Here is a 27,300-nt window from a genome sequence, read left to right on the forward strand (position 1 = left end):
GGGTTTGGCAGGGACACTGTTTTCAGTCACCCTCTAGTGAAACGGTTTCTATTGGGGACGCGGAGGCTTAGGCCAGTGGCTAGAGCAACGCTACCACAGTGGGATTTGACTTTGGTACTCAAGGCGTTCTGTGAGACGCCGTTCGAACCATTGAATCAAATTTCCCTCAAGATGTTGTCTTTGAAGACGGCACTGTTGCTTGCCTTGACTACGGTCAAGCGTGTCAGTGATTTGTGTGCTCTTTCGACAAGACCCGACTGCCTTGCCATAAACGGCGACTTGAGCAGAGCGGTGTTACGTCCTAACCCGGCATTTACGCCAAAGGTTATTAAGAGCTCATACAGGTCGCAGACTGTTGAGCTATGGGCTTTCTCCCCCCCTCATGAGGAGCGGAGAGAGGAGAGACTACATCGCCTGTGCCCGGCGTGCTACGTGCAGCGCACGGCGATGATTAGGTCATCACCTCAGTTGTTTGTGTGTCACGGTGTTAACGCACTGGGTAGACCACTTTCAAAACAGTGGCTGTCTCATTGGCTTTGCGAATCCATTGAGACAGCTTATGAGGCGGCAGGGCGACCAATGCCTCATGGCGTAAGAGCCCACTCCACTCGTGGAGTAGCGGCATCTACGGCACTTTTCAGAGGGGTAGAGGATATTTGTGCAGCGGCGTCGTGGTCGTCACCGTCTCCTTTTATCCGATTCTATCTGTTGGACGTGTCGTCTAACTCTCTAGCTCGTTCTGTACTAAGCGTAGTTGAGGGCAGAACTTGAGTTAAGAAAGGTTGCAGGACTAATGGGATGTGTTCCCATTAGGTCCGCTCTTTTTTGACAGAAGAGAGAGAGACACACACACGTGTAACATGACCTTTGTTTGACACTGTCAATACAACAGGGAATGTCTAGACTGCCACCACTGTGTCATTGTGCTGGGAAATAGTACTGTAACCTAGTGTTACCCTACTATTAGACCGGTCACTAAAGTTGAGGGAATATTGAGGCATCATCTATCTGCTGAGGCAGAATAGTTGGCCTAAATTCTATCGTCTGCCCACGAATCATTGGCTCTGCCTATGCATTAAGTGTGGCGGGTTACACTGAAAAAGCAGTGAGCATGTCTTCTAAACTGGTTCAGCCTGTACCCAGCTTTGCTGACGTGAAGGCTAGAATTAAGGCGGGAAAACACAGGATTAATGGACTGGGTTTCCATCAGGTCCGTTTTCTCCTTTATTAGAAGGACTGCAGGACATGACTCTTGGCTCCTCCATTCACTTGAACTCCACTAGCGTACACACCATGTCTGGAAGAGGCAGAGGCAGCAAAGGACTCGGAAAGGGAGGCGCCATCTGAGACAGGAGGAGGGAGATTTCACCGCGTTCTAAAAGAGCAAGCCCTTTTAAGGGTAATTCCTGGTTTTTGTAGGCAGAAATCGACTTCTCTCACTCCGGTATCAACTTGCTGTCGGGTTCCCCTCGTGCTGCAAGAGCGAGCGACTGCCAACACGTGCCGAGCCGTCTCAACTGTGCCTAGACAACCCTTCGTTCTCCAAGGTAAAAAGGTGTGGTTGATTTAAGGCGTTCCGTTTTTTTTATTTTCTTTTTAATAATAATTGTATCACTGATAATCTAGTCCTGTCACGTAGTTCTATGTTGTAGCACCAGAGAAACAAATATAAACCGCTTCTTTTTTAGCCGGTACTTAACATCCACACCGCGTGTTGTCGTTTCCTGATCATGCAGTAGTATTTTAGCTTTTAACTAACATACCATTGGTTTTCTATCACGTTGCCCTGCACCCCTCCCCCCTCATCCTAACTAACAAAACTACATTGTGTGAGCCAATTTGTTCTGTGTCTGGCCGCCATTTTAGCTTAAGGGAATATCTTATAATTAACCACTGGCACTATCCCATTATTAGAAAGTGTTTGTACTAAAAAATAAATAAAAAGCTGAATCTACCGTAAGCCTCACTACAAAACCAACAATGGCTACTGCACCCCCAATCACAAATGAACAGAGAAAATTGATATGGACCAAAGCTTTTGATGGGAAATCAGACATGACTAGGACACCATCTGTGGAGGAAAAACCCCATCAAACCAAAAAGGATCCCCGCCTATCCAAGCACGTCAAGTCGCAAGTAGGCAAGAAAAACACACTATCACTGGACTGTTATACCACTTCTACACAGCAAGAAATGACAGTGCAAAAAGAGAGTATTAACTCTCCCGAACCCACCCCTGAAGAACCTAGCAAACCAACGAATGCTACCAGGCCACCCAAGGAGTGTATCGAATCAAACAAGGACACCATCTCAATTTCTCCACCAAGCATCACCACCGGAGAAGAAATACCACTTACCAAGGACAAAATGGACCCTATAGCGCTCCACGAAGTACTAGCTCAGCTCCAATATCTTGCCAGCGAACTCAATAAACATACCCAATCAACCCCTCTTGCCCCCTTTAATCTCCAACTACAAGATACCCTCATGGAAATGAGCACGGCACTCGTACACGGCGATACCACAGCAACTAACCCTCCACAAGCTCTACCTCTATCCCCACCTCAAGATACCTATTCTGATATTGTCACTCAGAATATGGGAAGATATGGGAAGCTGTACAGTAGCCACCCACAAAAACAGGCCAGAAGGGAAAGCACGAGCGACGAGCATAAACTGTCTCCTGTGGTAATTGACTTCTTGAACAGTGATGCCCTCCCACCTCCCTCAAACAAAGACATCTACAAAGAAATCCTACGCAATAAACCTAATATCCAACTGCAAAAGCTCATCCAGATGAGAAGAGGTGGAATCCTTGTATTTGTCAAGGATATCCACTCCCTGAACTCCCTCCTCTCCCCCTGGCCCACAGGGGCCTTTAAATGGGGCAACAATAAAGTGTAGGTTGGCACAGAGATGAAACCAAACCACCCAAGACAAAGACCACTAAACAGCTAATCATCAAGGGCATCCAAATGGAAACCACCAGCGACGAAATCCAGCAGGAGTTGGAGAGGCAGCGCATTACAACCACTAAAGTATACAGGATCGTCAGCCGAGCCACACAGCAACCGACTATTCACTATTAACCGTATTCACCTCAGCAACCCGGACAACGCGCCTGGCCTACTGCTAGAGGGATTCTACATGAACTACTTCCACTTCAGGGTGGAAAAAGCACGGCCACCCCCCACCAGCATTAAACAGTGCTACAAATGTCAAGAATTCAAACACGTATCCACCGACTGCAAAAACCAGGTCAAATGTCTGTGATGTGCTGAAAACCACCACCATAAAGAATGCCTCAAAGAGAACAATTATGCCAGCTGTGCCAACTATGGTGGTGCCCACTCATTGGTCTCCAGACAATGCCCCACCTATCTAGCCCTCACCCCCACCAAGGCCACCAGGGCTACTACCACCATCAGCGCAGCCACTACCAACCATCTTACAACACCAAGCCTGTCCGGCTCTCACCAACACCATTCACCTGCAGGAGGATCTGAAAGGAATATGCAGAGACGAAGAAATAGTAAATAGAGTTATGGACAGCATAAGGAAACACAGAGACGGCCCCACCTCTTAACTTTGAATCGCCTTCTACAGCCTTAACTACACTCCAAATCAAATGGCTACTCCAACAAATGTTCTACATATCAACATCAGAGGGTTAAGGAGAAACAAGCAGGAGCTGAAGCAACTTCTTCTAGAAAAGCAAACCAGCAATGCCTCTATCAACGAAACCTTTCTAAGTACTAATGCAAGATTCCGTATTCCTGGCTTTAACATTCTAAGGAAGGATCGACTAGAGGGATGCAGAGGGGGTGTGGCACTGCTTTTAAAGGAAGGAATTGAGTACTCTGAAGCCGTTTTCAACCTCACCAAAGAAGAACTCAACAACAATGAGTACACTGCAGCGAAAATACTCCTAAATGCACAAACAACTCTTCTGGTAACCACCATATACTGTCCACCCGCAACAACACCCTCCAAAAAATTGATCGCTGCCCTTGCAGACAACGGCCATACCATCATAATGGGAGATTTCAATGCCAAACACACCGACTTCAACTGTAATACTACAAACCACTCGGGAAGAGTATTAAGGGATATCCTCGACAGCACAAACCTGGCCATCCTCAACACCAACGAGCCCACACACATCCATTCTTCAACCTCCACGGCAAACATCCTTGATCTTGTCCTCTGCTCCCCGGACTTGGCTGCTAAACTCCTTAGCTTTTCCGTCAGCCATGACATGGGAAGTGACCACCTTCCTGTCCTTGCCTCCTTCTCTCTCCAACAAGCACCCGAAAAACAAAGATACAACTACAAGAAAGCAGACTGGGAAAAATACCGAAAATGCATTACAGGCAAGATAACAAATATTGCAGTAACAACACAGAACCCCAAGGATTTGGACCAGCTGGCTGAGAGAATAGGGACTATCCTCATCCAGGCCCGGAAAGAGACCATCTCACTTACCACCATCAGACCACCACAACAACAACTCCCACCACATATCCTCAGTCTCATCAAGCAGAAAAGAAAGATCCGGAGAGACTTTATCAGAACAAGAGCACCCAACCTGAAAACAGAAGTTAATCGGTTGCAGAATCACATCAGACACCAACTCACCCTTCACAAACAGAAACAGTGGACTACCTTTTATCACCAGCTAGATGCAGACACCAACCCTCGGACCTTCTGGCAAAAAAATCAAAACAATTAACGGAGACAAAACCAATAATATCATACCTGTGCTAAAGTCTCAAAACCAACTCATCGAAGACAACGAAACAAAAGCAACATTATTCAGAAACCACCTACAAAATGTTAATTCTTGTCCCGACGATCCTCTCTTTGACAAAGACTGGAAAACCATCGTCGACAGAGAAATACAGAAAACAGTGTACACTCCAAATCCGACACCAGTAGACCATCCCCTCACCCGCTCTGTTAGCATTGAAGAAATCAAGACTCACCTGAAAAAAACAAAAAACAAAGCACCAGGGGAAGACAACATTGACAGCACACTCATCAAACTAGCACCTGATGAATACCTGCACCTCCTTTCTAACCTCTTCACAGCATGTCTCATGGAAGGCTACTTTCCCCTACCTTGGAAATCTGCAGTTGTCACAATGATCCACAAACCTGGCAAAGACCCATACAACTTCACAAGTTATAGACCAATCAGCCTCCTCAGTCATGTCGGGAAGCTGTTTGAGAGAGTACTCACCCAAAGACTAAGCGGCCACACTGAGGAAATGGGCATCCTTGGAATCCACCAAGCTGGCTTCAGGAAAACAAGATCAACCACCGATAACATTCTAAGACTGTCAGAGGACATCCTTCGGAACTTCAAGAAAAAAGAACTTACCCTGGCGGTTTTCTTTGATATAGAGAAAGCATTTGACAAGATGTGGCACAATGGACTGTGTTACCGGCTTGCAGACTCCAATCTCAAACTACCGCTCTCCATCAGAAACATCATCACTAGCTTTCTCCACAACCGTACAATTAAAGTGAAGGTCTCCACAGCAATATCCTCACCTTTCACCCCTGAAGCAGGTGTCCCACAGGGGGCAGTTCTAAGCCCGCTACTTTTTCTACTCTACATATCAGATATTTACTACCCTCCACCCACCATAGGTCAAGTCTCACAGTTTGCCGATGACCTCTGCTACTGGTCCAGCTCCAAATGTCCTCAACTCGCTGCAAAAAAACTCCAGAAGTCTATTGAAATGATCGAGACGTGGTCTAACATGTGGCGAGTAAAATTGAACCCACAAAAGACCCAATGTGTCCTCTTCACAAGAAGCACTGGCAAAAAGACCAGGAAACCCATAGATCTCAAACTCTACGGTGAAACAATAAAAGTAGAAAAAGAAGCAAAACTCCTTGGAGTCACCTTCCAGAAGAACATGCACTGGGCAATCCATATAGCGAACATAGAGAGAGAGGGACGAAAAAGACTAAACCACCTAAAAATGCTGTGTGGAAGAAAATATGGAGCCTCAACCTCAGACAGTGCTGAAAGTCTACATCAGCTACATCCGATCCCTCTTTGAAAACTCCCTACCAGCCTGGATAACAGCTTCACCGCAGCAGATGAATCGGCTACAGATAGTCCAAAACATGGCAATAAAAATGGCTTACAGACTACCAAGATACATCAGCAATCACTACGTTAACAGCATATCTGGCCTGACATCAATTAACAACAGACAGTCAATCATTGGTCAGAAGTTCATCAACAGAGCCACTCACAACCCATCATTGAAGGAAGCCGTGGGACAGGCCAAATGGACCACAGATACACCCATGTCCATAATGCTGAAACTGACCTAGAAGAGAGGAAGGGGGAAAAGAAGAAAAAAAAGAAAAAATACAAACAATCGTGTGTGTATGAAAATGTGTAGATATGAAAATGCACTCCTTAGCGCCCCCACCCCTCTCCCCCTGCACAGGTGTGAGCTATAATTTTTTTACTTTAAAAAAATAAAGTTTTTATCTTTTTTATTCTCTATTTTTTTCATGACGGGAAAAGAAATGGGTGAAACTAATCTACGCCCGTTCTGATAAAAACCTTAGGGCATCTAGCCTCGGGGGATGCCTTGCTTGACCACACCCTCCTTCCTTGCTCCTGGCCTGGCCTGCCCTGCCTCTTCCACCAATCCAATTGTTTCTTATGGACAGAAAAGAGCAGAAGCTCTGAGCTGTCCCATCAGGTCCATTGTCTACTGAGTGACTCCTGGCTGAATGGCACAGTTGAGTCATGTGTTATATCTTGCCCACCAGTCTATGACTGTGTTGGGCAGAGAGATTAGGAATATAGTTCTGTAATGGATATTACAGTACTATTAGAACAATCTGAATATCAATAGAGTTGAGTTCATCCATCTGTGGTACAGTTAGTATGAGTCATATTCTATGATCTGCTCACTAGACATTGGCTTTGCCTTTAGACTGAGTGAGCAGATTAGATCAAAGACACACTACATTGTAACTGAGTGTGGTTCACAGTAAGTTGCAGTACTGTGGGATTTGGTCGCAGCCATTGCTGAGCTGACCTTTTCTTAAGTGGAAAGTGTTTTGGCTCGGCAGGGAGTACATTTTGGGAGCGTTTCGCTCCGTCTTAAACCACTAGGAGCAGAGCTCCCCTATGGGGCGGAGCTCCACTCATAGAACTGGAGTTACACTCCGGTAACCATCGATTATTGCCAGTAACCTGGACCACACTGACATGAACACGACCACTGTATAAAGGAACCACAATGCCATCACTCTCTAACACTTTAATGTCTCGAACAATAGGAGCAAGGATCTCCCTTAATCCATAACGTTTAAGATCTTGAGCATGAAATAAGCCACGCAGGTGTATGTTAGCCAAACAAGAATTACATTTAGGAGAGAAGTACCTTAAAGTAAAATATATAGCACCCAATATATGAATTCCTCGCATATGAATTCCTCCAATTCCTCGCAAAATCATCATAGAACAATTGAATCTGTATGACGTGCCTTTCTGTTGAGAACAGAGGGTGACTCCTAATAAAAGATCCATCACACAGAGTCTTGTGTCACTGGGATCGCGAAACATCTCTGAAACATGTTTACATTTGAATATTGACTGCAAGGTAGACAATATTGGAACATACATTAATTTGTCTTGAACTACGATCTGGTCATATGTTCCAGTCTTTTTGTTTCGTCTTGTGTCAAATCTTGAGCCAATGACATGTTCTACAGTTTCCCACTTCTCTGTGAAAAATGTGGCCCTCTTGTATTCAGAATTTAGCAGTGAAAGGATTCTCTAACCCTTCAAAATATGCCTCAACTTTCTTGGGACATTTCAGTTTGTCCTTCATCACATAGAACATGCTTAACGAAATTATTTAGCTCGCTGTTGGATATCATGAAATATCTCTTCCATGGAATTCACAACAGAATTAACTGTACTTTGACCTACACCTGCTGCCTTTAGATCAGCAATTAGACGCACAACTATTTACAATGTCTGGGGAAGACATCGCTGACTCACTCTACATTTTCAGTCAACACTTCTCCAACACTACCTTCACAAGTTTTAAAGGTGCTGTGAGAGTTTGAAAAATCAACATCACCGACTGAACCAAATGAACTGCTAATGTGGCAATTACTTAAATGCTTTCTAAAACCAGAAAAGCTACCAAAGGAACATGAACATCCCACTTGACCACATTTTAGATGAGTTCTCCCTGGACAAAGTCCATTAATTACTTTAAGGTGCTTGACAAGGGTGTTTGAACTTGTATGCTTAGTCTTGCATAGAAAACACTTCATAATTTCACTAACGCAACATTCTTGCTCTCAAATCAGCAACTCGGGGAGTCTCCTTTGTTTCCCCCATATCAATGTTATAGATGGTTGTTTGCACAAAAGTGAAGAAGTTACTCAGGCAAGAACTGCATGACGTACCGAAGACGAAGTGAGCCTTAAAGAGTTCGTCAAAGGCTCCTACTGAGGCCGTTGCCTTGCATGGAACCGCATGCTTGTCGATCACAACAAAGTAGGAGTGAATGCTGCTCTTTGTGGATCCCAAGGCAAGAAGGTAGGGCTGACTGCTTTGGGTGATGTGTCCAGATGCTGCTGCACACTGGTTCCAACCTAAAACAAGAGATATTGGTAGGAGCATTTAGTGACTAACTTCTTTCAAAGGTTATAGGAACATCAGATCACTTCACACTATGCATGGGAGCTTGAGGTAGGGACAGATTATTAAACTTGAGCTGTTTCTGGTGTCTGGTGTACACATTTTAAACAACTTTGACACCTTTTGAAATTTTATGAGCTGATCTACCCCTTGACATGCAGACATCTGTCCTGGCTTCTTACGACCTTGCGCAGCTGGTGGTAGCAGATGTAGCAGCAGCAAGATATCAGCCATGTCACTGTCCCAGCCTGTTGATCAGTAAATCCATGTCAAGTGTACATTTGCATTCAATACTAGTTGTCACAAACTTACATTGCTACCAAAATGCATATTGTGCACCTGCACAAAAACAATAATGGCAAGATAAAACATTGCTCTGCCCATACCATTCTCATTTTCAACAGCTGACTCAGCATTGTGCATAAATTCCAAGAGTTCTGTGGTGGGTGTAAGTCCATGGCTTTCCATCATCACTTCTCCCTTGAAAGTGGTTGGCCACTTCTCCAAGAACTTGTTGGCTGTGGCCTCACCATCATTGTTATATTACCCTATAATATGTATGTGAACCTACCTTTGGGAGATTTGCTTTTTTTGTATGGTCTTCAATCGACATGCCAGGTATCCAGACCCACTCTCTTGATCATAGTACGTAATGTTCCAGAGATACTTTTACTTTACTTACATATACATTTTCTGAAAATGAGTCTTCGAGATAAGGAAACAATGCAACAATTCCCTGTGCATACATCATCCTGACATTTTTGGGGAGGTATATGAATTCCATGAGTACACAATCGGCATTGGACAACCACTGATAAAGACAATTACTCATGCGTACAATAATGACAATATTTACTTGTTACCCAAATCATTTTTACCCATGTGTTTCTGTCATCTCAGCAGCAAGTATGTTGATCATCTGCCTTCTGGTGGCATCTGTCAGAGTGTTGGTTTTTCCATACTCTTGTATGATGCGTTCACCACCAGGTTTTGATGTTAGGATTCTTTCAATCAACTCTAAAGCAAAATAAAGAAGGTGCTCTGGGTGAGTAAATTCAACTATAAGATTTTATTTTTTTAATAGTAAAAATTGAAAAGAATTAGCTCAAGAACACTCCCCAATCCCATAATATGAAACAAACATACAGATTACACCAAACAGTAGTTTCTACCAAATACCACTTTAGCCTCAGTTTATCCGGCACTGTCTTTTGGGTTGGCTCCCTTCACCAGTGGCTGCTTCTTCATGATGGTCACACACAGTGAAATTCAGAATTATAGTGTCATCAGATCTTACAGAGGATGACGATGATAATTGAGAGGCTTTAAAATAGGAGAGCAAAAAATGTAAAAGCTAGGTGAATATGTGAACATTTAGTATTTTGAATTGTGTCATACTTGCTATTAATCAAACTTTCAGCTTAACATTAAACTGTGAAGAGTCTGAATTAATAAATACTACAAATAATTTCACACAGTGATGACCCACCAAGTCCTTCGTGATCCAGAAGGTGCCAGGTGACTCCTTTGCAATCTCTTCAAACACCTCTGTCAATTTCTGTGTGAGACTGGTCATACACTTTGATGTCAGACTGTCTTGCCTCTGGTATGCTGAATTTGATGAAAGCTGAAGAAAAACCCCCACAGAAATTGTGTGTCCAGGTGAAATAGTAGGGAACTACCTAGTGTCAATATGAAGAAAAATACAACTTAACTAAAGGCACCATCAAACCTAAGGTAACGCACGCACCTTCTTTCAAGAAAGAATCAAATGTCAGCTCAGACAGTTTCACATATTTTTGCTCTGCCACGTATTGAACATGTTGGGTATACCTGGTTTTAAACAGAAATCCCAAATATTCACTAGTGCAATCAAACCAGCTAACTCAATGTTTCTCAGTCTTGCTCTGAACCCAGCACAGTACTGGACAATATAGGCGTCTCCCTGACATAGTTCAGTCTTCATGAGTTGAAACAGATGTGTTAGACGAGTGAGACATTGTTCAGTGCTCTGGCAGCATTAACACACTGACCTAGTCTAGTATAACCCACTGAAAAATATTTTACTTATCTTCATTTGCTGAGTCTAAGTTAATCATAAGGGTTATCATAATAATTGAGGTGGCCAATGAAGTTATTCCCTGGAGCAAGTTAACTTTGACTGTGAACTGTAACAAAAGCAAAGCAGACAGGTTAGCTAAATGCCATTCATTAAATTCACCGTTCACTTCTGATAATGCCGCTATTTATCTTAAAAATGCACTTGCTTATGTTAACATGTGAGGTGAATTTAGAATTTACCCATGGCTCAACTTAAAGATAAAGTTGGGCAATGTTGGTTCTAGCTGGCTCACATTAGTCAGCTAGTTAGCTCATGTTAGCGATTGACGTTTGCTACGGTGTTCATTGACGTTAACTAGCCATAGCTGCACTTAGCTTTGGCACCAACTGAACTCGACAATACAACATTTGTTGATTAATAGCTGAATAATGCTATGTTCACCAGATAATGATAGCTAATCGTTGTGCATGCTAAATAGACCTGCCAAGCACTAGCAAGCTAGGTACCATTAAATAGTCCATGTGGATAAGGACAGCTAACTAGCTAACGGCCTGCATAATCAAACTTATTCGGTTAATAAAAGCCATTTTAACATGAAAACGTTAACGTTAGCTAACACTAGCTCGGAAACGTAGCGTTAACATGACCAAGATTACCATAAAACAATCTATGGTTAGCTATTCTTAGCTAAACGCTGTGTAATTAATTTTAGCTACCAAGCTGTCAGCTACTCACCAAAAAGCATGGGGGGTGTGCAAGGGCTTTGTGACCTGACAGCGTGAATGCGGTCTTTCGCGGGCTAACGTTAACGAACATGAAAATGGCTGCCACGCATCCCTGTGATGATGACGTTTGGTTACGGCTAATGTTAGCGAGTTACATTGAGCTAGAACATGTTACATCCACAATAGGAGCACGCTAATGGGCAGTTTTCAACTCAAACAATATGGAAAAACGTATGCCTAAATTATAACATCAACAGTGCATATCAGAGCGCTAGTTACCTAACATTAGCTAGTTAGTGCTAGTTAGACTACGACCGCCACACAGGGGAGCTCGATGCTGACTCGCAAACAGATGAGACAGAAGCTTGAAACAAAAATTGTGCGCGTAATTAACATCAATAAGCTATTACTCTATAATAAAGTAAATGTCAAAGTGAAAACTTTGCTATTAGTTGTTGACGTTACTTACTTGATTATTTGAGGATGTGCAGGAGCAATTGCGTTGACAAGCAAGTCAAAATAATGATCAACCACAGCAGAGGATTGCTGCGTTTTTTCATTCCACTGAATTGAGTTGAATTTACACTGCAATGACTGCATCATTTTACATTCCGATTTAATTCCCGAAACTAGAGCTCATTGACTTCTCATAATGTTGAAAATACTCATCCTGGGTTAAAATAAGTCAACGCTGTACTTTTTACACCCCCTTTTTTACTATGTAGAAAGGCAAATTTATTCAACATAAATAGCGAGGTGATTTCGAAGTTAAGACGTTGTGTGGCCTAAATGCTCTGCTGGAATAACCTAGTGAGAATGGAATCGTATTTGAATCATGAACTGAATATATGCTTGTAAACAATTGCAAGTGTTTGTTTTCTTACTTGTAGCCTACTCAAAAGAGACAGTTGCCTAAATCTAATGAATTCTAATAATAGAGAATAGGCAATTGTGATAAAGCTGTGACCATGATCATGATAAAACAAGGCTACAACAGCAATGGATTTAAGTTTTGGGTGGTAATAGGCTGTAGTATTGTGCCCACCTAAATGTGTTTTTCCTTAAGAATTGGCTGATGTATTTTATACATTTGGGCATTACAAGTTAATCTTAAAATAACAGATGTTTAATGAGTGTGAAGCAGAGGTTGGTATAAAAGTATAGAGTAATCTTGTTAGGGTAGACTACAATGTAAACATTGTATTCTAGTAAGGAGGGAATTATCATGGTTAGGTTTATTTTATTTTATGAACCTTACTATGGGTGACAATGATATTGGTAAGGAGTATTGATGTAAACTTAATGAGTGTTGACAATATGTGAATGGTAAAAGGTTATTAGTATTTTTTTATAGCACCCTAATTATGTGATATTTTAGTAATACAAGGTACAAGGTTAAATGATGAGTAGAGGGATTGAGCCTTGAGATTGTAAAAAAGATTAGCTGTGGTTGAAAGCGAGCAGGCAGTGGGACATTTGAAGTAGAGGTATGAGAAACATTCTTTGACAGTTTCTGATTGTTGTTGCTTGGTTTTGTAGTTTTGGTAACGCCAGTGAATTTGAGGAGGAAGTTAATGTATTCAAAAATTATAATCTGTTTCCATTACATGTCCAGTAATTAAAATAGATTGCAATAAGTATTGACTATTAAGCTGATAAGACAAAACCAACTTTTTGAAAGTTCTACATTTGTTAAACAACAGTTTTATATTTTACTAAATTAATGCAACAGGTTAAACTGATAGGATTACTGGAAAGGGGCTCTGGGTTTGTTTATTTTAGACAGGATCGATTCCACTTAATGGAACACTGTATTACATTTAGAGGGGTAACAGGAACAATCTAAAGCTAAACAGCTATTACATACGTTGTTGGACATTGGTCTAGTAACGATACCAGGATAATTTTACATGGTTATGGAAAAGAGAGACCAGTCATATAATACGATATGGGAGTGAATTGTTAGACTCGGTGGCGAGATACATGTTTCATGCTAAATTAAGCGCACATAAACGTTGGGGTACATTAAAACAAACGATTAATGATTTGAGGGAGTACAATGGACTTATGATTATCATGTTTGTTGAAGTTAAAACCTTTGGGTTGCTGATTATGATATTAGTATAGTGAATGCTAAAGATAGACACTTTCTCTTCCAGGAGAATGGGGGTGGTCATTTTTCTCTCTCTTTGAAATGTTTCCTGAGGCTATGGTCTTGGGGGGGGTTAGTGAAATTCGGCAGTTTTATAGGTATAAAGGTATCTGAATTCAGTGGTAAAGAGGAGTTACCAAATTAAATAAGGCCTGGCCATTTTTGTTTGTTTTTGCCATATGGTTTACCACACAAACAACTTACTGGTTATGAATATAGGTTAGTGCCGAGATATCTTAAAGGGGCATACACACGCATGGAATTTTTTATTGAAAACGTGAATTATTTTGATAAGAAATGTACTTAAGAAACTTACTGTGAACCTGGAAATTGAAATGTTTTGACTGTTTTTACATAATTAATCTAATATAGTAAGAAACACTTATTTGAAGGGTTTGAATGACCTCTGACCTCTGTCCTGACTTTCTAGTGTGGTTTGATCACCCTCGCTAGAAATCTGCGAGACATTGGATGATGATTAGAAGGTAATTTGTAAAGCTGATAATTACGGAGAAGTTTTATAACTAATAGGACCATGAGAAGGATAGTCCTGTCTCTAGTCTATTTTTACTATGAAGTTATGGGTACAAATGTTTTTTTTGTTTGTTATTAAGGCTAGTAATTCGAATTTGATTTGCAGTGTTGTTTTTACACATTAGTCACTATGTGAATTATGTGTCAAAATGAGGGAATTACCTTTTTTGGGGGGGGGGGGAATTGAAGTTTACACACCTTGAGTGATATATAGAAATGTATTGAGTGATGTATGAAGGAGTGTATTGTTGCGTTGTTTGTTCTGTTTTGTTTTGATAAATCTCACCAGATTGGGTCTGCTTTGTTTAAAAAAAAAAAAAAAATCAACAGAATGTGTTGTTATTATCTTTGACATTTGTTTTCGAAATTTGCATTAAGAATATTGGTAGTAGTAATAATTTGTCGTACAGTAGATAATTTGTTTGGATTTCTTGAATGCTTGTCTGGATTTCCTGAATCAGAGATGCACTGAACTGAATTCTTGTTTTGACCTGTCCTTTCTCGAGATTATGGCTTGTGACTACAGATGGTATCTAGATGCATGGAAGGAAATTTAACCAAACAGGGTGTGGACCTCAACCCCCTCTAACCGGCTGAAGAAATGGCGTTCACTACAGCCCTGTGCTGCACCACTTCTATCGAGAGACCCGAGTCCGAACCAGCAACCGGTGTACAGTATCCAGTTGTTAACAACTGCCTTTTCTTTCAGTAGTGCAACAGAAGTCCACGTGGAGTGAGCATGGAGAGAGATCCTTTCCAAAACTTCTCTCATATTGCTGGTACATTGGTTGGCAAACGGACGGGACATAATGAGTTGTGGTGGGGTTCAGGTGAGACATTAAAATTGGGACATTATCATAGGCCATCCACTTTGAACTGTGAAGCTATCTGAAGACAATGAAGAAGATTCCAGAAGATTGAGTGCCGGGAAAGGGAGGTCAACTGTGCCTGTAATTTATTTAGACTTGTCTAAAATTGTTATTTGGGGTATCAGGTTAATGGGGGAGGTCTACACTGCTGAATTTATAGTGATTTCAGCTAAGAATGCATTGAGATACTGATCTGTAATTATAACCCTGATGAGAGAGTTAATTGGGTTAATTATAAAGGTGAATATATTGTATGTTAATATGGATGAACATTCTGCCAGTGTTGATGTATGTTAAATTGAGGGTTTTAATTTTGAGTGATAGAACCAATGTGAATCACTGAGCAATGTCATTAAAAATTTGGGTTGGATAATTATTTGGGTTTTGAATTATGATTTGGAAACAATGATTTTTAAAACTGACTGATTGGTTTTAGTATGTTAAAAACTATATGAGGGGAGAAATTAATGTATTTAAAAAATGATTCACCTTTATTTATCCATGTATTTATCCATGTAGGCATGTTGAGAAGAAGTTCTCATTTACAACTGCGACCTGGCCAAGATAAAGCAAAGCAGTGCAACAAAAAACAACAGAGTTACACATGGGATAAACAAAAGTACAGTCAATAACACAATAGAAAAATCTATATAAAGTGTGTGCAAATGGAGTAAGGAGGTAAGGAAATAAATAGGCCATAGTAGCGAAGTATTTCCAATTTAGCAAATTAACAGTGGAGTGATAGATGTGCAGATGATGATGTGCAAGTAGAAATACTGGTGTACAAAAGAGCAAAAGTAAATAAACACAATATGGGGATGAGGTAGGTGCTACGGGAGGGTGCTGCTATGGTGACCAGTGAGCTGAGATAAGGCGGGGCTTTATCGAGCAAAGACTTATAGATAACTTGGAACCAGTGGGTCTGGCGACGAATATGTAGCGAGGGCCAGCCGACGAGAGCATACAGGTCGCAGTGGTGGGTGGTATATGGGGCTTTGGTGACAAAACAGATGGCACTGTGATGGACTGCATCCAGATTGCAGAGCAGAGTGTTGGAGGCTATTTCGAAGTCAAAGATCGGTATGATAGTCAGTTTTACGAGAGTATGTTTGGCAGCGTGAGTGGAGGCTTTGTTGTGATATAGGAAGCCAATTCTAGAGTTCATTTTGGATTGGAGATGCTTAATATGAGTCTGGAAGGAGAGTTTACAGTCTAGCCAGACACCTAGGTATTTGTAATTGTTCACATATTCTAAGTCAGAACCATCCAGAGTAGTGATGCTAGTCGGGCGGGCGGGCGGGTGCAGGCAGCAATCGGTTGAAGAGCATGCATTTAGTTTTATAGCGTTTAAGAGCAATTGGAGGCCACAGAATGAGTATTGTACGGTATTGAAGCTCGTTTGGAGGTTTGTTAACACAGTGTCCAAAGAAGGGCCAGATGTATACAGAATGGTGTCGTCTGCGTAGAGGTGGTTCAAGGAATCACACGCAGCAAGAGCGGCATCATTGATATATACAGAGAAAAGAGTCGGCCCGAGAATTGAACCCTGTGTTACCCCCATAGAGACTGCCAGAGGTCTGGACAACAGGCCCTCCGATTTGACACACTGAACTCGATCTGAGAAGTAGTTGGTGAACCAGGCGAGGCAGTCATTTGAGAAACCAAAGCTGTTGAGTCTGCCGATAAGAATACAGTGATTGACAGAGTCGAAAGCCTTGGCCAGGTCAATGAAGGCGGCTGCACAGTAATGTCTTTTATCGATGGCGGTTATGATATCGTTTAGTACCTTGAGCGTGGCTGAGGTGCACCCGTGACCAGCTCGGAAACCGGAATGCACAGCGGAGAAGGTACGGTGGGATTCGAAATGGTCAGTGATCTGTTTGTTAACTTCTTTCAGCTGGGGGGCACTATTTTTATGTTTGGAAAAATAACGTTCCCAAGGTAAACGGACTATTTCTCAGGCCCAGATCGTAGAATAAGCATATAATTTACAGATTAGGATAGAAAACACAGTTTCCAAAAACCTGAGGAAATCCAACCCGGAAGTGCCTTTTATTTGGAAAAATCCCTGTTTCATTGCCTGCCCCTCCATTTAAAGGGGTATCAACCAGATTCCTTTTCCAATGGCTTCCTCATGCTGTAACCAGGCTTTAGACATAGTTTCAGGCTTTTATTTTGAAAAATGAGCGAGATTTATCAAAACGCGTCAGGTGTCCTTTGATTAGTTCCTGCGCGCGAGAGATGTAGCTTGACATTTTCTTTCTCTGTAGTATTGAATAGTTAACCGTCCGGTTGAAATATTATCGATTATGTATGTTAAAAACAACCTGAGGATTGATTATAAAAAACGTTTGACATGTTTCTACGAACTTTACGGATATTATTTGGAATTTTCGTCTGCCCGTCAAGACCTGCACGAGCCTGTGGATTACTCAACAAAACGCGCCAACCAAATGGAGGTTTTTGGATATAAAAATAATCTTTATCGAACAAAACAAACATTTATTGTGTAACTGAGAGTCTCGTGAGTGCAAACATCCGAAGATCAAAGGTAAGCGATTCATTTTATTGCTTTTCTGACTTTCGTGACCAAGCTACTTTGCTGCTAGCTGTTTGTAATGTTTTGTCTACTGATTGATGTCCTCACACAAACGCTTGGTTTGCTTTTGCTGTAAAGCTTATTTTCAAAATCTGTCACGACAGGTGGATTAACAACAAGCTAAGCTGTGTTTTGGTATATTGCACTTGTGATTTCATAAAATTAAATATTTGTAATAATTTAATTTGAATTTGGTGCTCTACAATTCAGCGGATGTTGACGAAAATGATCCCGCTAAAGGGATATGTGCGCCAGAGGTTTATTTAAAGAGCATATTGAAGTTAAAAGCAATAGGATTTGAAGCAAAAGCCTACAACTATTTTATCACCGTTTCGTGGTCTTGATAAATTAATGAGATTTTTATTTTCACTTAATCTCCGGTTGGGTATTGGTTAGACTAGAAAACAAAAATTAGGGTGCAGAAATGTTATGCTCTTAGTATAACCTTTATTTAACTAGGCAACTCTCCCTTATGTAAGGAATTAGACACTTTCCCATGTTTACTACAGTATTTATTGTAGGCTATGTTTACTTGTCAGACTGAACAGTAGCCTAATAAACAAATGCAGGTGGCTTATATCTTCAAAATGCTTTAAATGCTTTAATATCCAAATGTAAAAACATATTGTACAGTATTGTATTTCTTCATTAGCATCTTTATGCTTTCATTAATAAAATAATGATACAAATACTCTTTCAAAATGCAGATGTTGATTTAGTTATGGATCCATAACACAATACCATGGGAATAAATATCACTGATTTACAGAAATATTGGAACAAAGTTGTGCAACTCCTAACGGAAACCCGGAGGGTTTCATTTTTCTCGGAATAGAAACACCATAATATTAATCTAATTAATTAAGCCAAATTTCTTAAAATCAATCCCATATACTATGTTATTACAAACAAAAATGTAATTCTCTGGTAATGCCAATAATGAAGACAATCAAATGCTTCTCAAATATGCCCTCTGGTGGTCAAACTAGCACTAACTTGCATTAACAGAAAAAATGGCTGACAATTAAATAACGTGCAGTATGATGCAACTTTTAAAGGAGGAACCACTGTATAAAGCACCCACAAGCTACCGGTGGCTGAAAACACAATCCTCGTGGGATGAACGAGTGACACATTTCCGGGCAAGGGCGGTCCATTTAAAAATCATTCCTTCCTCCCTCGCCCTGCAAGTGTATACTCGTCAGACGTCATGATATGTCATCAGAAGTGTCCACTTAATTTGAGGGCTGAGGGGATAGGGTGTGTCTTTTAAGTGTTTGGACTGCAACCCATGAAGTCAAAAGAATTGTTCGCAGATGTCCGAGACAGGATTGTGTCGAGGCACAGATCTGGGGAAGGGTACCAAAACATTTCTGCAGCATTGAAGGTCCCCAAGAACACAGTGGCCTCCATCATTCTTAAATGGAAGAAGTTTGGAACCACCAAGACTCTTCCCAGAGCTGGCTACCCGGCCAAACTGAGCAATCGAGGGAGAAGGGCTTTCATCAGGGAGGTCACCAGGAACCTGATGGTCACTCTGACAGGGCTGCAGAGCTCCTCTGTGGAGATGGGAGAACATTCCAGAAGGACAACCATCTCTGCAGCACTCCACCAATCAAGCCTTTGTGATAGAGTGGCCAGATGGAAGCCACTCCTCAGTAAAAGGCACACGACAGCCCGCTTGGAGTTTACCAAAAGGCACCTAAAAGACTCTCAGACCAGGAGAGCCCTGTAAAGAACAGGGCTTCCCCCTAATGGTCATCTCTTGAGATCAGACATGCCTGTGTAACTGGCGTCAGTGTGCTGCTAACACTGTCCCTGTCCCATACTGGGATCGAACTAGTGATCATCTGCTTGCAAACACACCTGACCGCCCTCCTTGACAATTTACCAACCGTTTGACCTATAGAAAAAAATCTAATACGATAGCTCCATAGGCGACATTTCAAGCTAACTGTGGGGTGAGCTTATGCCACGTTCTTATAAAAGGAGATATCCCTATTTTTCTCGTACGTCATGGAAGCTTGGCATATTACAACAACAGTTACATGCTGACCGGTTGCGTCGCATGCGTTGCAAAATAAATGTACACATACATGTTATTCAATCATTGCACCCACACTGCTCGTGCACACCAATGAACGTCTGCATTGCCAGGCGCTAAAATAGAATTTGATTCTATTTGTGGCGCAGAACCTGCTGCAAGTCCTGCCTCTCCCAACTCCTCATTGGCTTTCAGAAGCATATACCCATGTGCCATCTCCTCATTGGTTATACCCACGTGGGTGATTGAAAGATGAACTGAGGTCGTTATGGTACACCTTATTTTGAAAGTTAGTTGCCAATCGCCATATAAAGTCCAAAGAAGAAAAAGCCTGGAAGGAGGAGAGATGACTAGAAACGATTCGGTTGACCGGTTTATGTGTGGATTAATTGTAGGAGTAGAGGACATTGTGCATTTCAGGTAAAATAACTAAGTAAACTCACCCCATTCCGTACAAATGTGCGTAATCGCGACATTCAAACAAGGCTACAAAGAAAACTAATGGGACTGGGTGGGTGAACTAGGTTTCTATTCATGCGTTGATCGACATGGTAATGGCTCTATAGTATTGGAGAAAAGTTGAAAAAACTGACCCTTCGTTACATCTTGATGTGTCATGTCGTAACGTACAGGACGCATAAAGCAACTATTTCTGTCTTACAATTTCTCTCCACCAGGTGTAGCACTTCTCTCATCGTTTAAAAACAAGAAATTGACAGTGACGGGGGTAGGGGGGGGGATACCTAGTCTTTTTTCGTCATCATTGCATGCGATCATCATCATTCTCAAAGCCACTGTTTACTTCTAAGATCACTTTAGCACCGCCCTAAAAACCCGATTCAAATTCGACACAAACCTTCAAGCCTAGCGTCACTCCCCCTTCCATTCTGAAACGTGTCGATTTGTTTACATCTGCATAGCTAGCTAGCCAGCCATTTCATACAGCTACAGCAGCAGTCTACTAGCTAACCACTGGACACATAATGTCGAGTGATGAGGTGAAATATAACGTTAAACTCCAAAAAGTATTTGCATTGTAATCCTATATGGTAACGTTGTGCAATTTGTCAAGTTTCCGTGATGTGTTCTGTCGGTTCGTTTGCTAAACCAAAACTAGTTTGACACAATTGCAACTACAGCTAGCTGCAATTGTTTCAAAGTTGTGAAATTGTTTTGTAATAGCCAATGTATGTAAGAAAGTATTTCACATAGCAGGACATATAATATCTAACTAACGTCATTCATTGTATGCGCAGGTTGCGTTGGACAATGTTGATGACGGCAGTCCGACTAGCAGGGCAAGAGGCAGGGCTTGAGGGAGAGCCAGGGGCAGAGAACGGGCAGCAGAGAGACAGAAATTAGGATGAGGAGAGGCTTTAAACCCCCCTGACGTAATAGAATGGCTGCCACACAGGTATGTATTATGTTGAAAATGCCTATATATTTAACAAAAATAAGTATTTTTTTTGTTGAATAGTTAATGTATGAATAGAATAATTGGTGGCTAAATACATTTGTTTTTGGTATTTTTCCACACATGCTACTTCAATACAAACATGATCTAGTTTCATAAATGTGCAATAGAAAGTACTTTGAATTGGCTTTGAATGAATCGTAGACCTTGACCATACATATGAGAAATACCTTACTGAAATACCCTTACTGATAATAGGCTGTGTGTGTGTGCATCTGTTCATTCAGGAATTCTTCATCGGGGAGCTGGATAATGCAGACAACAGGGAGGTGGTGAGGCTGATGTTTCAGCGAGAGCCAGGGTTGGTTTTTGATGTCCTAGAGATTTTTACCGGCGGCGGAATGGTGGGCCACCATCTCCACATGTACCACCTTGGGGCACCTAATTTACATTTGCACAGGCGGCATAGGGTTGACGTGTTGGCAGTGGCTGATGCAGCAGAGCCTGGAGATGATGCCCGGGAGTACCGGCATGCTGCCTACACTCAGTTTGTGCCCTTGGTGCAGGAAACAGAGTTGTCATCCCCAGTTGCTGTGTTTGGAGACTCAGGGACACTTTCCCTGATCCCCATTCACAGTACAATGGGTTCCACCCTGTCCAAAGAGTGTCTGTTGCCAGACACTTATTGGCATGACATTAGGATGGCATCATGTCACTTGCTGTGAACAGAACACAACCTCTCCCTCAGTTTGCATTCTCCACACATAAACACTTTCCAGGTGCATCTTCAGGACATCAAAAACCTTCTTACTGGGCACACCATGTCATATCAAAGATTCTAAAGGTTGTTATTTTGTCAGATTTTATTTATACATCTGAAAGTGTGCTTGAATAAATAATATTTGAAATTAGTTTGTTTTGCATATTTGTTTTTTTCTTCATATAAAGTTTCAAACACACAATTCTACACATTTTAGACAACGTTTGTCTATATTGAAAATTGGTTACCATTGACATAATTCTACGGTTGAAATGTCACCCTCAAAACAACAGTTAACACCAATGACTTGTGCCAGGTCTATGCAGGTAAATGAGAAGCCTTGCTATTACTCTAAGCCTTGCTATTCAAGGAGACATGGGATGTCCAGTGAATTAAGACAAGACAGTGGAACAAGACAGGCGTGAAATGATTAGTTTAGTTTATGGTACCGATATTCCAGAGGAGTTTTCAACTGGGATATGAAACACATAACTACCCCTGGACAAATTAACTCAATTACATATTTAAAGTGGTAATCAGAGAGTAGTCCATGACCCGAGGCTTCCAAATCAAATTGTATTTGTCACATAGTTAGCAGATGTTAATGCGAGTGTAGCGAAATGCTTGTGCTTCTAGTTCCGACAATGCAGTAATAACCAACGAGTAATCTAACCTATCAATTTCACAACAACTACCTTATACACACAAGTGTAAAGGAATGAAGAATATGTACATAAAAATATATGAATGAGTGATGGTACAGAACGGCATAGGCAAGGTACAGTATATACAGTATATCACAAAAGTGAGTACACCCCTCACATTTTTGTAAATATTCGAGTATATCTTTTCATGTGACAACACTGAATAAATGACACTTTGCTACAATGTAAAGTAGTGAGTGTACAGCTTGTATAACAGTGTAAATCTGCTGTCCCCTCAAAATAACTCAACACACAGCCATTCATGTCCAAACCGCTGGAAACAAAAGTGAGTACACCCCTAAGTGAAAATGTCCAAAATTGGGCCCAAAGTGTCAATATTTTGTGTGGCCACCATCATTTTCCAGCACTGCCTTAACCCTCTTGGGCATGAGTTCACCAGAGCTTCACAGGTTGCCACTGGAGTCCTCTTCCACTCCTCCATGACGACATCACGGAGCTGGTGGATGTTAGACCTTGCACTCCTCCACCTTCCATTTGAGGATGCCCCACATATGCTCAATAGGGTTTAGGTCTGGAGACATGTTTGGCCAGTCCATCACCTTTACCCTCAGCTTCTTTAGCAAGGCAGTGGTCGTCTTGGAGGTGTGTTTGGGGTCGTTATCATGTTGGAATACTGCCCTGCGGCCCAGTCTAAGAAGGGAGGGGGATCATGCTCTGCTTCAGTATGTCACAGTACATGTTGGCATTCATGGTTCCCTCAATGAACTGTAGCTCCCCAGTGTCGGCAGCACTCATGCAGCCCCAGACCATGACACTCCCACCACCAGGCTTGACTGTAGGCAAGACACACTTGTCTTTGTACTCCTCACCTGGTTGCCGCCACACACGCTTGACACCATCTGAACCAAATAAGTTTATCTTGGTCTCCTCAGACCACAGGACATGGTTCCAGTAATCCATGTCCTTAGTCTGCTTGTCTTCAGCAAACTGTTTGCGGGCTTTCTTGTGCATCATCTTTAGAAGAGGCTTCCTTCTGGGACGACAGCCATGCAGACCAATGTGATGCAGTGTACGGCGTATGGTCTGAGCACTGACAGGCTAACCCCCCACCCCTTCAACCTCTGCAGCAATGCTGGCAGCACTCATACGTCTATTTCCCAAAGACAACCTCTGGATATGACGCTGAGCACGTGCACTCAACTTCTTTGGTCGACCATGGCGAGGCCTGTTCTGAGTGGAACCTGTCCAGTTAAACCGCTGTATGGTCTTGGCCACCGTGCTGCAGCTCCGTTTCAGGGTCTTGGCAATCTTCTTATAGCCCAGGCCATCTTTATGTAGAGCAACAATTATTTTTTTCAGATCCACAGAGATTTCTTTGCCATGAGGTGCCATGTTGAAATTCCAGTGACCAGTCAGTATGAGGGAGTGTGAGAGCGATAACACCATATTTAACACACCTGCTCCCCATTCACACCTGAGACCTTGTAACACTAACGAGTCACATGACACCGGGGAGGGAAAATGGCTAATTGGGCCCAATTTGGACATTTTCACTTAGGGGTGTACTCACTTTTGTTTCCAGCGGTTTGGACATTAATGGCTGTGTGTTGAGTTATTTTGAAGGGACAGCAAATTTACACTGTTATACAAGCTGTACACTCACTACTTTACATTGTAGCAAAGTGTAATTTCTTCAGTGTTGTCACATGAAAAGATATACTCAAATATTGACAAAAATGTGAGGGGTGTACTCACTTTTGTGATATACTGTACATATGAGATGAGTAATGTAGGGTATGTAAACATTATATGAAGTGGCATTGTTTAAAGTGGCTAGTGATACATTTTCCATACATTTTTACATTGTTAAAGTGGCTGGAGTTGAGTCAGTGTGGTGGCCGTTTAACAGTCTGATGGCCTTGAGATGAAAAGCTGTTTTTCAGTCTCTCGGTCCCTGCTTTGATGCACCTGTACTGACCTCGCCTTCTGAATGATAGCGGGGTGAACAGGCAGTGGCTCGGGTGGTTGTTGTCCTTGATGATCTTTATGGCCTTCCTGTGACATCGGGTGGTGTAGGTGTCCTGGAGGGCAGGTAGTTTGCCCCCGGTGATGCGTTGTGCAGACCTCACTACCCTCTGGAGAGCCTTACGGTTGTGGGCGGAGCAGTTGCCGTACCAGGCGGTGATACAGCCCGACAGGATGCTCTCAATTGTGCATCTGTAAAAGTTTGTGAGTGCTTTTGGTGACAAGCCAAATTTTTTCAGCCTCCTGAGGTTGAAGAGGCGCTGCTGCGCCTTCATCACCACGCTGTCTGTGTGGGTGGATCAATTCAGTTTGTCCGTGATGTATACGCCGAGGAACTTAAAACTTACTACCCTCTCCACTACTGTCCCGTCGATGTGGATAGGGGGGTGCTCCCTCTACTGTTTCCTAAAGTCCACGATCATCTCCTTTGTTTTGTTGACGTTGAGTGTGAGGTTATTTTCCTGACACCACACTCCAAGGGCCCTCACCCTCCTCCCTGTAGGCCATCTCGTCGTTGTTGGTAATCAAGACTACCACTGTAGTGTCTGCAAACTTGATGATTGAGTTGGAGGTGTGCATGGCCACGCAGTCGTGGGTGAACAGGGAGTACAGGAGAGGGCTCAGAACGCACTCCGTGTGGGGCCCCAGTGTTGAGGATCAGCGGAGTGGAGATGTTGTTACCTACCCTCACCACCTGGGGGCGGCCCGTCAGGAAGTCCAGTACCCAGTTGCACAAGGCGGGGTCGAGACCCAGGGTCTCGAGCTTGATGACGAGTTTGGATGGTACTATGGTGTTAAATGCTGAGCTGTAGTCGATGAACAGCATTCTCACATAGGTATTCCTCTTAACCAGATGGGTTTGGGAAGTGTGGTTGCGATTGTGTCGTCTGTGGACCTATTGGGGCGGTAAGCAAATTGTTACTCAAAACTGTATGTGAACAGAAACCAAGAGCGTAGCATGATACGCCACTTTCCTCAATCTGATATTTTCACTATTTCCTGACTCGGTTTCTTAAAAAAGAGACGCTGAGAATTTTTTCCCGAGAACCTAAAGGCAACCAACAAAAGAAAGATGGGTATCAAATATTTATCCAAATAGGTAAGAATAAAGATGGAAAACTTTATATGAAGCTTTTGGCTGCCATGGATCACTAAAAATAACTTTTTCCTGTCAAAACTGACTTCAAAGATAAACGTATGTGGACACCCCTTCAAATTAGTGGATTCGGCAATTTCTGCCACACCGTTTCTGACCAGCATATGCAGCATATGTAATAAAACAACACTCTAGGGTGTCAGGTAGGGTGGAGGTGATATGGTCCTTGACTAGTCTCTCAAAGCACTTCATGATGACGGAAGTGAGTGCTACGGGGCGGTAGTTGTTTAGCTCAGTTACCTTAGCTTTCTTGGGAACAGGAACAATGGTGGCCCTCTTGAAGCATGTGGGGACAGCAGACTGGGATAAGGATTGGTTGAATATGTCCGTAAACACACCAGCCAGCTGGTCTGCGCATGCTCTGAGGACGCGGCTGGGGATGCCGTCTGGGCCTGCAGCCTTGCGAGGGTTAACACGTTTAAATATTTTACTCACGTCGGCTGCAGTGAAGGAGAGTCCACAGGTTTTGGTAGCGGGCAGAGACAGTTGCACTGTATTGTCCTCAGTGGGCAAATAAGTTGTTTAGTCTGTCTGGGAGCAAGACATCCTGGTCCGCGACGGGGCTGGTTTTCTTTTTGTAATCCATGATTGACTGTAGACCCTGCTACATACCTCTTGTGTCTGAGCCGTTGAATTGCGACTCTACTTTGTCTCTATACTGACGCTTAGCTTGTTTGATTGCCTTGCAGAGGGAATAGCTACACTGTTTGTATTCGGTCATGTTTCCGGTCACCTTGCCCTGATTAAAAGCAGTGGTTCTTGCGAATGCTGCCATCAATCCACGGTTTCTGGTTTGGGAATGTTTTAATAGTTGCTGTGGGTGCGACATCACCGATGCACTTGCTAATAAACTCGCTCACCGAATCAGCGTATTCGTCAATGTTGTTGTTTGACGCAATGCAGAACATATCCCAGTCCACGTGATCGAAGCAATCTTGAAGCGTGGAATCAGATTGGTCGAACCAGCGTTGAACAGACCTGAGCATGGGAGCTTCCTGTTTTAGTTTCTGTCTATAGGCTGGAAGCAACAAAATGGAGTCGTGGTCAGCTTTTCCGAAGGGAGGGCGGGGGAGGGCTTTATATGCATCGCGGAAGTTAGAATAACAATGATCCAGGGTTTTACCAGCCCTGGTTGCACAATCGATATGCTGATAGAATTTAGGGAGACTTGTTTTCAGATTTGGCCTTGTTAAAATCCCCAGCTACAATGAATGCAGCCTCAGGATATGTGGTTTCCAGTTTACATAAGAGTCAAATGAAGTTCGTTCAGGGCCATCGATGTGTCTGCTTGGGGTGGAATATATGCGGCTGTGATTATAATCGAAGAGAATTCTCTTGGTAGATAACGCGGTCGACATTTGATTGTGAGGAGTTCTAAGTCAGGTGAACAGAAGGACTTGAGTTCCTGTGTGTTGTTATGATCTCACCACGTCTCTCGTTAATCAAAAGGCATACCCCCCGCCCTTCTTCTTACCAGAAAGATGCTTGTTTCTGTCAGCGCGATGCGTGAAGAAACCAGCTGGCTGTACCGACTCCGATAGCATTCCCCCCGCCTCTTGTGTTGTTTATATATACACACAATCTATGGTTGTGTGAG

At 42.4% G+C, this 27,300-nt stretch overlaps 1 long non-coding RNA gene across 1 annotated transcript; it reads right to left on the reverse strand.

Moving 5' to 3' along the window:
- Nucleotides 1-9,754: 9,754 nt before the first annotated feature.
- Nucleotides 9,755-12,843, reverse strand: LOC120026755. The gene is made up of 3 exons (XR_005473228.1): nt 11,496-12,843; nt 10,188-10,325; nt 9,755-10,021 (listed from the first exon to the last, which is right to left on the reverse strand). It is a non-coding gene; the product is annotated as an uncharacterized LOC120026755 (long non-coding RNA).
- Nucleotides 12,844-27,300: the final 14,457 nt, after the last annotated feature.

The sequence above is a fragment of the Salvelinus namaycush genome, chromosome 2 (genome assembly GCF_016432855.1).
Source record: "Salvelinus namaycush isolate Seneca chromosome 2, SaNama_1.0, whole genome shotgun sequence".
In the NCBI taxonomy this organism is placed as follows: domain Eukaryota; kingdom Metazoa; phylum Chordata; class Actinopteri; order Salmoniformes; family Salmonidae; genus Salvelinus; species Salvelinus namaycush.